We start from the raw sequence: 12,583 nt of genomic DNA, 5'->3' as shown, positions 1-12,583 counted from the left end.
CTGAGTCGGTTATGGTTCTACAGGAGAATGTTAAAAATATCATGGACCACACACATCAAATGAAGGAGTTCTCAGAAGAGCCCAGGCAGTTAGATCACTCATACCAACAATAAGAGAAAGTCAACTCAGATTCCTAGGGCACATCATGCAGAAAGATGAACTAGAAAAACTTACACTCTCTGGAAAGATCGAGGGGAGCAAACCTAGTGGAAGACCTTGGCTTATGTACATCAAAAGCCTAGCCTGGTGGCTACACATCGAGGAAATGGAAGTCATCCAAAGAACAAGGGATAGATCTGTATGGAAAACATATGATCACCAACATCTGCATCGGATATGGTACCTAGACGGACAGAGTCCTAATGTGTTCCCAAATCGTATACAGTGAATTGTGACACTGTGCAACCAGTACATTTTGGCCCAATTAAGAGGCTGCCCCAATTAGCTGAAGTTTCATGGAGAAATTTATAAAATTAAAACTGACACAACAAATTATGTGTTGAAATGAAATACAACTTAATACAGAGCACTACCAATATTACTAAAATACTATAAAACAGTGCATTAATCGCTAATATTTATCAATGGAGGAATTCATCCATCGTACGCTGCTGTGTTCTTTTCAGTGACTGCAAATGAGTAACATCAGTGCAGATATCTAGTACAGTTAATGGACTGTTTCATTGGCTCCCTGCATGAAGTAGTGTCAAAATCACTGCTTTTTAATTTAGCATTGGTTAACATAACACAAGCATTTTAAAACTGTTTGCTCTATGCATGGTGTAGTGTCTAACAGCTACAGAAGTACACATGACTGTCGCTAGTAAGAAACTGTTCGATAAGTCTCCTGTCCCAATTATGCGGCAGGTTCCCAAATAAATGAAGGAAATTCTGGCTATTTTCTTCATTAGAAACATAGAAAACCTACGGCACAATTCAGGCCCTTCGGCCCACAAAGCTGTGCCAAACATGTCCTTACCTTAGAAATTACCTAGGGTTACCCATAGCCCTCTATTTTTCTGAGCTCCATGTACCTGTCCAGAAGTCTCATAAAAGGCCCTATCGTATTCGCCTCCACCACCTTTGCCGGTAGCCCATCCCACGCACACACCACTCTCTTTAAAAAAAAACTTAACCCTGACATCTCCTCTGTACCTACTTCCAAGCACCTTAAAACTGTGCCCTGTCATGCTAACCATTTCAGCCCCACGAGAAAGCCTCTGACTATCTACACGATCAATAGTGCCTCTCACTAGTTTCTGTTCTTTAAGTGTCGTCCCAACTATAAGAATTAGCAGCTGTCCCAATGAACCCTAATTGAATTATATGACATAATTACAGTATTACATTATATTTGGAAATCTCTACAAAGTAGAGGCAAACCCTGGGTATCAACAAGTTCAAACACAAGAACATCTGCAGATTCTGGAAATTCAAAGCAAAACACACAAAATGCTGGAGGAACTCGGGAGGCCCGGCAGCATCCATGGGGTAGACAAAATAGTCGACATTCCAGGCTGAGACCCTTCATCAGGCATTTTTGTATTGGGCGTTGTAGTTTCAACCACAATCCTCGTAGTTATTGCAAGAGAAAAATAGAAGGGTAAATGGAATTTTAACTTGTAATGAGAGGAAAAGAACATGGGAGAAGGATATATTCAGTTTTTACACAGCCTTGATTATGTCACACTTGGAAGCATACGATTTGGTGTAATACACATTAGAAAGTATTCGTTATCTTGGAAAGATTAGTATATTATGGGTATGAAGGGCAGGGTGAACATAAGAGAGAATTAACTCTGCAGTAGAAGTACTCAATTCACACCCCTCACAGAGGTTTTGTTTCATTTACTTTTTCCTTGCATCCAAGGGAACAAAAATCATTCTGTTGTGTCTCCGTCGCAATATACAAGCAATCAAGTGGGGAAATGTGGGAGGATAATGCCGACACACTAAAATTGTATACATAATTGTTTAGTATATTGTGGTGAACTATGTGCCTGTCGGGACACGCCCCTGCTGACTGCTCCTGTGGCTCCTCCCACAGGCCCCTGTATAAAGGAGACCTGCGGCCTGAAGATCGGCCTCAGTCTCCAGGACCTTGTATGATAGACACTCACTCCTGGTTCCTTCTTCCAGTCAATAAAAGCCGATATCTCGCCTACGTCTCAGTGTGAGTTATTGATGGTGCATCATATATGTATACAGTCAGATACACAATCAGATTGACACATACGCAATCACATTGACGTACAGTCAGAATCGCAATTAGATCGATGTACAGTCAGATACGCAATCAGATCGACAGGTACGCAATCAGATCGACGTACGGTCAGATACGCAATCAGATCGACGTACGGTCAGATACGCAATCAGATCGACGTACAGTCAGATATGCAATCAGATTGACGTACAGTCAGATACGCAATCAGATCGACAGGTACGCAATCAGATCGACATACAGTCAGAATCACAATCAGATCGACGTACAGTCAGATAAGCAATCGGATCGACGTACAATCAGATATGCAATCAGATCGACATACAGTCAGATATGCAATCAGATCGACACACAGTCAGATACACAATCAGATAGACACAGTCAGATTCCCAATCAGATCGACACACGGTCAGATACGCAATCACATCGACGCACAATCAGAATCAGAATCAGATCAATGCAGTCAGATATGCAATCAGCTCGACGTACGGTCAGATACACAATCAGCTCGACGTACGGTCAGATACACAATCAGCTCGACGTACGGTCAGATACACAATCAGCTCGACGTACGGTCAGATACACAATCAGATCGACATACAGTCAGATACACAATCAGATCGATGCATAGTCAGATACACAATCAGATCGACGTACAGTCAGATACACAATCAGCTCGACGTACGGTCAGATACACAATCAGCTCGACGTACGGTCAGATACACAATCAGCTCGACGTACGGTCAGATACACAATCAGCTCGACGTACGGTCAGATACACAATCAGCTCGACGTACGGTCAGATACACAATCAGATCGACATACAGTCAGATACACAATCAGATAGACACAGTCAGATTCCCAATCAGATCGACACACGGTCAGATACGCAATCACATCGACGCACAATCAGAATCAGAATCAGATCAATGCAGTCAGATATGCAATCAGCTCGACGTACGGTCAGATACACAATCAGCTCGACGTACGGTCAGATACACAATCAGCTCGACGTACGGTCAGATACACAATCAGCTCGACGTACGGTCAGATACACAATCAGCTCGACGTACGGTCAGATACACAATCAGATCGACATACAGTCAGATACACAATCAGATCGATGCATAGTCAGATACACAATCAGATCGATGCATAGTCAGATACACAATCAGATCGACATACAGTCAGATACACAATCAGATCGACGTACAGTCAGATACGCAATCAGTGCCCTGTGATTGTGTGTGGTACTGTTCCTGTACCAAGTGATGATACAACCAGTCAAGGTGCCCTCGATGGTGCCCCTGTAGAAAGTCCTGAGGAGCTGGGGACTCATGCCAAACGTCTTTAGCTGTCTGAGGTGAAAGAGGTGCTGTTGTGCTTATTCACCACAAAGCCAGTAGGTACAGTCCAGTTGAGATCCTGGGTGATGTGTATACCAAGGAACTTAAAACTACTCACCCTCTCAACTACAGTCTCATTGATGCCAATGGGGGCTAGCCTGTTCCTATTCCTCCTGTAATGCATGATCCACGTCCTGCTGTGTAAGGACGTTAACTTCTCCTCTGTAGGCTGTCTCATCTTTATTGGAAATAAGGCCCATCAATGTTCTGTTGCTTAATATGATTTTGGTTAAACGTTCACTAGTGCTGAGCCCATATCCCTAAATTCCTTTAACTCAAAATACTTTATTTTACCATATTAAAGATTAGGTTATGGGGAGATGATGACTAAACCAGGCTTATTTGCTTGAAGTGAAGATTGGTGGTTGATTTGACATTTAGATTTTGTAAGGGGATTAAAAATGTATAGAAATCTAGGACAGGAGGATGATGATATTAAGGATAAGTTAGAAAGCTGTTTTTCAGAAAACAGTACTGAAAATGTGGAACAGTCCTACAAATGGTAGGTAATGACTGTGAATTTGAAACGTGAATGATGGTTGTTTGCCAAACACCATTGTATCGTATATACAGTAAACATGCAGTCAAGGTGCTTGAACGTCAAATTCTTTTCCTTCTAAGGTACTTCTCATGACAGTTTTGTCAGGGTCTGGTTTTCACAAATTCAGTTTTCCCTCTGTATTTAGTGATTAGTGAGTATGCAGCAGAATGTCTGACACGGTTATTTCCGCAGAAATTAGTTTTGGTTAATCGTGTTTTAATCTTCTGAGCAGAATTAATATATTGCGAAACATTCATTTTTTTTTAAAAGAGCGTGCCATTTTAACAGCTCGCATTTTTTTCCAAAAAACTTTTAACTAGGTCAAATATTTCAGAGCTGTTTTTACTAAGTGTTATTTCTTATGCAGTTTCAAAAGTACATGCGACTCGAACGGTATCACTTTATTCCAGTACAAATCATTAGCTCCAGCTCAAAAGTGAGTACAATGAGAAACGAACTGCGTGCATAAAAGACTAGCAGATGTAGCCTTTTATCTGCATTTCCCTTCCCCGGCTTTTGAACTAAGTTAGTTTCCGAAACGCCTTTTGATCAAATTAAATCAGAAGTGATGAAATAAAAGGAAGAGGTGTATATGTAGTGAGACAGGGAGGCACGACGGAAGGAGTTATGTTGCTGCTGTGACATTTTCAGCTGGGAATATATTTAGTTGGCGCCTCCTCTTGCCGTGAGTTTTTACTGACAGCAGAGGGGGTGTTGACCTCAGCTTTGGACCGTCAGTTTGGCTTTCCTCCGAAAGGGCTGACGAAATGGTCGCCATGGAGATAAGTTTACGTACGGATCGTTGGGAGGATAAGAGCGGAGATCCCATTTATACAGAATGATTCGGAGAGAGCGATAGATCACAGTTACGGTGGAGGTGAAGCGACCAAACCGAGATAGACCCTCACAAGTTACCCAACACGGACTTCAAGTGGGACTGAATCCAAGGCATTACAAAAACATTTTAGAATATCCTGCTGTAATTCTCTCACGAAGCTTTGGCTGTGAATTTCTGAAAATCATAAAGTCTGGTTGGCAGTTCCATTGATTGCTGTTTGCAGAGGTGAGTAGCACTGCAGAGGAGTTGTATCTCGGCCTGTGAACTGTCACAGAATCACCGCAGGCAACGCCAGCACTAATGCCGCTGACTCAGCTGTTACTATTTTTACAAACTGACCGATAAGGATATTAGCGCCTACGTTAAATAGTATCTATATATAATTAATTTGCTTAAATAAGGTAACTTCCAGCAGAACTAGCTATTACGTTGCATGTTGGAAAGCATGTGCTTTTTTAATGTCTCGATTTCAGCTGCTAAAATATAGATAAATAGATTCATTATAACGAACAAGTCTCGATGTTAGCTGATTGATGAGTGGGTAATGGGTTTCTAAAATAAAAACAGAAAATGCTGGAAATACAAAGCAGATCAGGCCGTAAATGTGGGAAGAGGAAACTGGGTTAACGCTCCGGGTCGGTGATTCTGCATTGAGAATTGTAAAGTTTAATGGCACCAAACCTGAAAGAGCTGATTGTTTTTTTTTTGTATTCTCTTCGAAAGTCTTATATGTTAAGACGAAATGCATGTACTGTACACCAAATTCTACAGCTACTTTTATGGAAAGTAGTTTTAAATAGTGTTTTCGGAGCTGTGAATTAGAAGGCCCTTCTTTAAAAATAAGATAAATATGACATATTAACTGCATCAGTTATTAGTTTTAATTTGCAGGATCTTGTACTATAGGCCTAAGAACGAACGTTGGTCGTTAATATGAACTGCTTTTTAAAATTAATATGAAGAGTGGCGTTTAATGACAGATTTATTTGAAAGAACACCTTGTTCTACAAATGTTACAAAATAACACAAGAACCACGTCTGAATCTGTTCCTGATTTGGCAGCTCAGGCTGCGAACAAAATGTGACCACTGATCTTAAAACGATCCTTAAATTACTGGCGAGTTCTTACGCGAATCTAAACAGGGGCTTTGAGTTAACGTGTGAAGTAGACGTTTGGTTGACTCCTGGAACCGAGAGATCTTTTCGTTGCGGATGTAAATATAAAAAGAAACGAGGTATCAACTCTACATTGTGATACAGAACGATACATAAGAGTGGCGGAACCGTCAATCGCCGATTATCCCCTGCTTTCCAGATCTGGGTTGCTCAAAACTGTAAGCATTCCTGGTGCAGTTGCAGGAGATAGTAAAATTAGGAAAACGCAAAGTTCCGATTACATCATAGACATACGTCAATAAAAACTACGTGTACCATATTGTTTACCAAAAATTTGATTTCTAAAAAACTTTTTGCGTCGCCAAATGTTCTTGAACGATTAAAGTTCTGGAGTCAGGCGCCCCTTTCAGAAAGTAGTACGTGGGTTGTAAAATAATCACTAACGTACCACTGATTGCAGACGACGGATAGTGATTAAAATTTTTGCCCAATACCTCAGGTTAAACCGAATTTATATTAGCAAATGATTTAAAGACTAATGGAAGAAGGAATTCCATCGACAGCTACAGCGTTGTCATAGGTAGAACTGACAGAAGCGTGTTTAAATGAATATTTAAAGTGTCCGCTGCTGATTTAGGTCAGGCAGCGTCCGGAGGCTGTCACAAGTTAATTACAGATACAAGCTCAATCCACCATTGTTCAGCTGGTGGAATTCTACTGCCCTCAGCTTCTTTTAATGGTCTGAGTTTTTCTTCTCGCATCTTTTACTCGTTCTGGAAATAAATTTCCTGTGCAAATGAACCACTCTTTGAAGCAAAATTCCTGATGTCAAGCTATAGGTCCAGTTCTACTTCCACAGCTTACATTGCTTGCCTCAAAACTTTCCAGTATCTACGTTCCACCAACGCTACAACATCAACGCCAGGTGGTTCTGAGCTCGCCTCATCTGGTGGCACACTTGCCTTCCTGGACCAAATAAAATAAACAAAATTCTGCCAACTCCTCCTATTGTTTCTTGCCCTTTAACTGCTTTTTTCGATCCAAACTCCCCACCCCACAACGCTCTCTCAATCTTCCAGCCGTCTGCATGGAAGGAAGCCTTTTGAAAATCCAGATACCTCATGTCATGGCGTTCCCGCGCTGGCATTTCTCAAAAGGAAACGAAAGAAGAAGGGTGACTTCCATTATTTATAATCTCTAAATGGCTGTCTGGAATCTAACCTAAAATTTGCAGAATGAGAGCTTGAGTAGCTTGAGAGTTGGACAATGTTTTTTAATGAAGTGCACTGCAGACAGATGACATAATACAAATGGTGGCTCTTGGTTTTTGGTATTTAGGTTGGTTGGGGGGGGGGTGTCTGTCTTATCTCCATTCCCATTGTATGGGACACACAACATTGGGCTTCTTCACAGGACTAGGGGCAATATCAGTATAATTTTTAAAGAAATCACATTGTTTCATTTTTGCTCAAAGGTTGGAAGGAGGTGAATAAAGTTTTATCCTGTGCACTGGGGTCCTATTCAAACAACTCATCTTGTTGTTTTAAGACATATTGTGGAACTGAAAAACAACCAAATATACGAAATATTACTGAGCATCCCAAATCTTCGGCTCTCTCAAATAAGACCCAGAATTATCCATTACTTTTTTCTCTGATTTCTCTGTTTCTGAGATTGTCACTCATCTCTCCCCTGCATACTGTCACACTAACAAAATAGTTTTTGTATATTACTTTGTTGAACACTCTAAAGAAAGTTATTTAAATGCATTTGACAAATCCCAATCGCTTTGTTACAATGATCCCTCCCCTGTTCCCCGGATATCCGGGCAGACTCCAAAAAATACAGGATGTGTGATGTCACCTATGATATTTAAGGTTCAGGTTAATTATTGTGTTGTTTGGATTAAAATCAAAGTTCCTCTTGAGAGAGAGGATAAACAATCTCCCCTGTTGAAACTGCTCCATTGCATTTAGGATCTGTAACTACACAAATGCTGTAGATTTCATACCACTACTAAGTTATTCTATTTGGTCAATTATTTAATGCAAATTGAATTACATATTTACAAAATAATCTTTGGGACCAAAGCGCAGCCATTCTTATCTAAGTACTGTTTAATTTAACTAAATTACGGGGCTGCAAATTGTAAAATAAAAGGGGTAACTATTGTCTTTCTTTCCATATGCAGGGTTGCCAACACTTCAGGATTGTCTGGGTGTCCCCAGGAATTGAATGTTAATCTTTCACACCCTGCTGGTAGCACCCAGGACAAAAATCATAGATACATTTAAAAAAGTTCTGTATACTTGTAAATGTCTTTAAACAGTGCTATTTACTATAGAGACTTTGAAGAGTGGAAATAAGTTCTTATGACTTTTCAACTTATTTATTCTTGTGATATAGCCTTCACTGAAAGCGCCAGACTTTATTTGCGCTTGAACTGAGGAGGTAGCAATGTAACTGGGACTGGAGCCATAATTAGATTGGACTGTGTAAGGACCACAGATTCCCTTCCCTGAAGGGCATTAATGAACCAGGTGCATTTTTCCAACAATCCTGGAGTTCTAGTGTTACCACTTCTGATACTAGCCTTTTATTCACAATTTATTGAATCTAAACTTCATTGATGTCATGGTGGGATTTAAAACTCATGCTAATGTAACGACAACCCCAATCAACCATCATGAACCACCCACATGTTCCAAAAGAAGGTGAACCACAGGGTAATGATGTTGGTTGACCATTCACAAAATCAATGGATGGATTCAATTGGAGGTAAAAGGTAATTCAATGACATTCCTGAAATACAGTAGATTCCAGATAATTGGGACACATTGGGACTAGTACGTTTTGGCTCAATTAAGCAGCTGGTCCAATTAGCCGAAGTTCTATAAATTATGTATTAACTGAGTCACAAATTATGTATTTAAATAAAATACAGAAAATATTAAAACAGTACCAATACCTCTACAGTACTATAAAGCAGTGTGTTAGTTCCTAATAGTTGTTGACAGAGGAATTCATCAGCAGTGTTCTTTTGATTGACCAAAATGAACAAAATCAGTGCAGCCAGCTTCTGCCTTCGTACAATGCTTTAGACAATTTCATCCTCCAGATCTTCTTTTTCATTGTAACATTCAAGATACCTTCAGATTCTTCATAATTTAGAATTTATTGAAATAGTGAAATAGTTTCATTTTCACTCATGGCCTTTTCTAGCATCTCCAAGCCTGAATGCTTGAAACCATAGTGAGCAAAACAGTTCTCAAACATCTTACTACTTAGTTCTTTCCAACTATCAGTGACAAAAATCTCTGCTTTTGAACATGAACACATGCAACTGATGCAATTTAAAAACTGACTGCTGTAAGCACAGTCTAGTGTCTAATGGCCACACAAGTGCATGACTGTTGCTAGTCATATAGAAACTGTTCAGCAACAGTCTCCTGCGCCAACTAAGCATCATAGTATCCCAAATAAATGAAGGGAATCTGGGTATTTTCTCTATTTAGCTTTCATTCTTTTAAGAGTTGTCCCAAGTAATTTCTGTTCTGATTAAACGTTGGCCCAATTAACCAGAATCCACTGTATATCCAGATTTGTCAACTCTGCATACATACATGCATACAGACTTTTCTAAAGACTATCAGAACAACAACAAGCTTTTTAATTTATGCTGCCATTTCAGTTCTCTTTGCTAACAAGCATTGACCAATGTCTCAAATTAAAACCCAACTATATTTTGCAAAGATGAGTACAATACAAGAATACAATGGAAAATAAGGTATGCAGAGGTTTTCAAATATGTTATATTGTAAAAGACTGGGTTTACTTCATGGATTTTCAATTGTCGTTTTATAGTTAAAGAGTGTCACTGATTAGGGAAGAGGTAACTCCAACAAACACAAACCAGGCACTGCTGGTTTATGAAAATATTTTTCAGAAGCCTGGGAGAAGCTGATTTGTCTGCTTTCTTCAGGATAATGAATTAACAAAAGCTTACTTGTGGTACATTGTTATTTCTTAGCTGCATATGGATTTTATTGATATTTTTCTCATTCAGCTGAAATAACAGTAACATCACCAAAGTTTTAGGGCTTTAAATTCAGTCACTAGCAATGCATCCAAAGATTGCCTTGTACTTGCTCCCATTACTTCTGATACAGGCAGCATTTCACTGTTCCTATGTCTGGCCACTGGCATTATTGCTCCAGTGGCCTGTGTCAATCACACTGATTAGCCACTGTTTGTCTTGATATTCAACTTGTCTTAAAGCTAATGTGCACCATTTGGTGATTTATGGCCATGGACAGGCATTGTGGAACTCATTCTGCCGAGGGAGACAATAAACAATGGCTTTCACGACTTAAGGAAAGGACAGGCCTTAAGGTTTTCTGATGCACTAAAGTTTTGCTGGAGGGCACGGAGAGAATCATAGATGTCATTCTTCCACAAAGGCCAGGAGCAGAGAAAATCTGCGAAAAACATGGGGCGGGGGGTGGGAGACATCTGTTGTATGAAAGTTAGAAGCAATGATTGAGGACGGAGACGTTCAATGATGTCAAAGTTGTGGCCCAATTCGGTAGCTGTATCTTCAAATGCAGTACACCATCAAAGCTCAATGCACCCTACTCTCAACACACACCAACAGCTTCAATCAAACATTAATTATCCTTATCGTTCAAATGGCACAATGCACTTTACCTGCCTATCCCTACTGTAAACTTCACATCTACATCGCTCAGCACGCATATGCTGTTGACCAGTCATCGAAGACAGGAATATCCCACCTTGCATGTCACTAACTCATATGCTTTTGTCCCATTCTCTTGCACGACAGGGTGATGCACAAGGGCAGGCAGCATTAGCAAACCAGTACAGGCGGATCACCTCAGACGTGGTGGAGAGACTTCTTCCCATCATGGGAGCAGCCGCGGTAGAAGCCCTGGCACAGAGAATAGGAGATAACAGTATCCACAATGCTAATTCTGTTTACATCCCAATCCCACAGTCCCTCCTGATTAGCAGATCGTAGGATGCATGCACCCCAATGGCTGCAATACAGCCCTACCTTCATGCCTGTGCTTATTTAGGTGGAAAAGACCTGCACCTTTCTGAGCTGATGATAAAATTATGGGAGTGAAGATGAAAACCCTCCTTCACTCACTGTAACGCCTGCAGTCATCATTATCACAAATACTGACACAGTAGGCAGCTTAGACGTTAGAAAAGGGCAGAATGCACTTGTGATAAGGCATCAGACAAGAGGAGTGAAAGCTGACTGAAGTAGAGAATTGTAAGATTTTGTTGTAGACTTTGAGAAGAAATTTGATAAGATTCCTTATAAGAGATTCTCAGCTGACATTGATTTTCATTGAATTGTTGGGAAATTCACTGAAACACTCCAAGGCTGTAAAATGGCTGAGTATGTTGATGGTAAGAATACACATTGATAGCTTATATTTATTGGTCTCTTGCAAGGGTCTATGTGGCAAAGATAAATATTAACGTTATTTTTAAATGAGTTACATGTTGGAATAAAAAGCAATATACCTGTGTTATTTAAAGCCACAAAGCTGGGTAGCATTTTAAGCAGCATGTGTAAAAGAATCAATTTACAATAAAACATGAATGGATTGAATAAACTGGCAGAACCTTGCCAAATGGATTTTGAGACTGCTAAATGTGAGGTCAGCTAATTTGGACAGAATAATTACTGAATGGCAACAAGCCAGAGAGAGAGTGATTTTGAAGATAGCTAGTCATTTGTGTACATGGATCATGAAGATATTATGGCCACAAAACGTCCTGAATGCACTAAGGAACATCCTGAACCATGCGTGAAGGGAAAAGCCTCACAAAGCCACAAATGCTGATTTTGTGACCCAAATTGTTTTGCAAAAGAAAGCCATTGTGTTAGTGTCGATGTGGTAGGCAAATAGGGCTGTGAAACCCTTAGGCAGAAATCTGAATGGTGAGATAATGGTGAGCAAAAAATGAAGCTAAGAGCATACAAAATCTGAACCTTGTTCTGCTGTTCAATAAAGTTACAATTGTCTTCCCTCAGCTCCAGTCATTTGCTTTCCCCACATCCCACAGTTTAATTGAAAAGGTGATATAGGGTCTAGTGTAATAAAGAAATACAGTATAAAAACAGGCCCCTTGCCTACCGAGTCCGCATTGACCATTCAATGGTGAATTTAAATAATTAAGTTCCAATATTCTATTTGTCACTAAAAAGAGTTGCACACAGATTTCATTACTATTAAGGCTGACAGGACAAGTCATAGACAGTTACTGGGTGGATCAATAGAGCCTCTGAAGTACTAAATAATTTAAAGTTCACTTCAGGTTCAAAGGTAACATATAGGTTGGGATTCAGCATGGTGGAAGAGCAGAGAATGATCAGTGGCAATTCTGAACTAGTGCATCGGGCCATTTTCTGATCTAGAATCTTA

At 40.0% G+C, this 12,583-nt stretch overlaps 1 protein-coding gene across 4 annotated transcripts in view; it reads left to right on the top strand.

The window, feature by feature from the left end:
• Positions 1-4,968: 4,968 nt before the first annotated feature.
• tent5c (terminal nucleotidyltransferase 5C) overlaps positions 4,969-12,583 on the top strand; it is a 36,155-nt gene continuing 28,540 nt past the window's right edge. For 2 of the 4 annotated variants that reach the window (XM_059968371.1, XM_059968370.1), the window contains exon 1: positions 4,998-5,231. The gene's annotated coding sequence lies outside the window, so the exon portion shown is untranslated. Of the gene's footprint in view, positions 5,232-12,583 lie in introns of all 4 variants that reach the window. The other 2 variants (XR_009511834.1, XR_009511833.1) reach the window with 2 other exon arrangements.

The sequence above is a fragment of the Hypanus sabinus genome, chromosome 4 (genome assembly GCF_030144855.1).
Source record: "Hypanus sabinus isolate sHypSab1 chromosome 4, sHypSab1.hap1, whole genome shotgun sequence".
NCBI classification, from domain to species: domain Eukaryota; kingdom Metazoa; phylum Chordata; class Chondrichthyes; order Myliobatiformes; family Dasyatidae; genus Hypanus; species Hypanus sabinus.
Note: the sequence above shows the minus strand (reverse complement) of the source record. Positions and strands in the feature narration are given on the sequence as shown.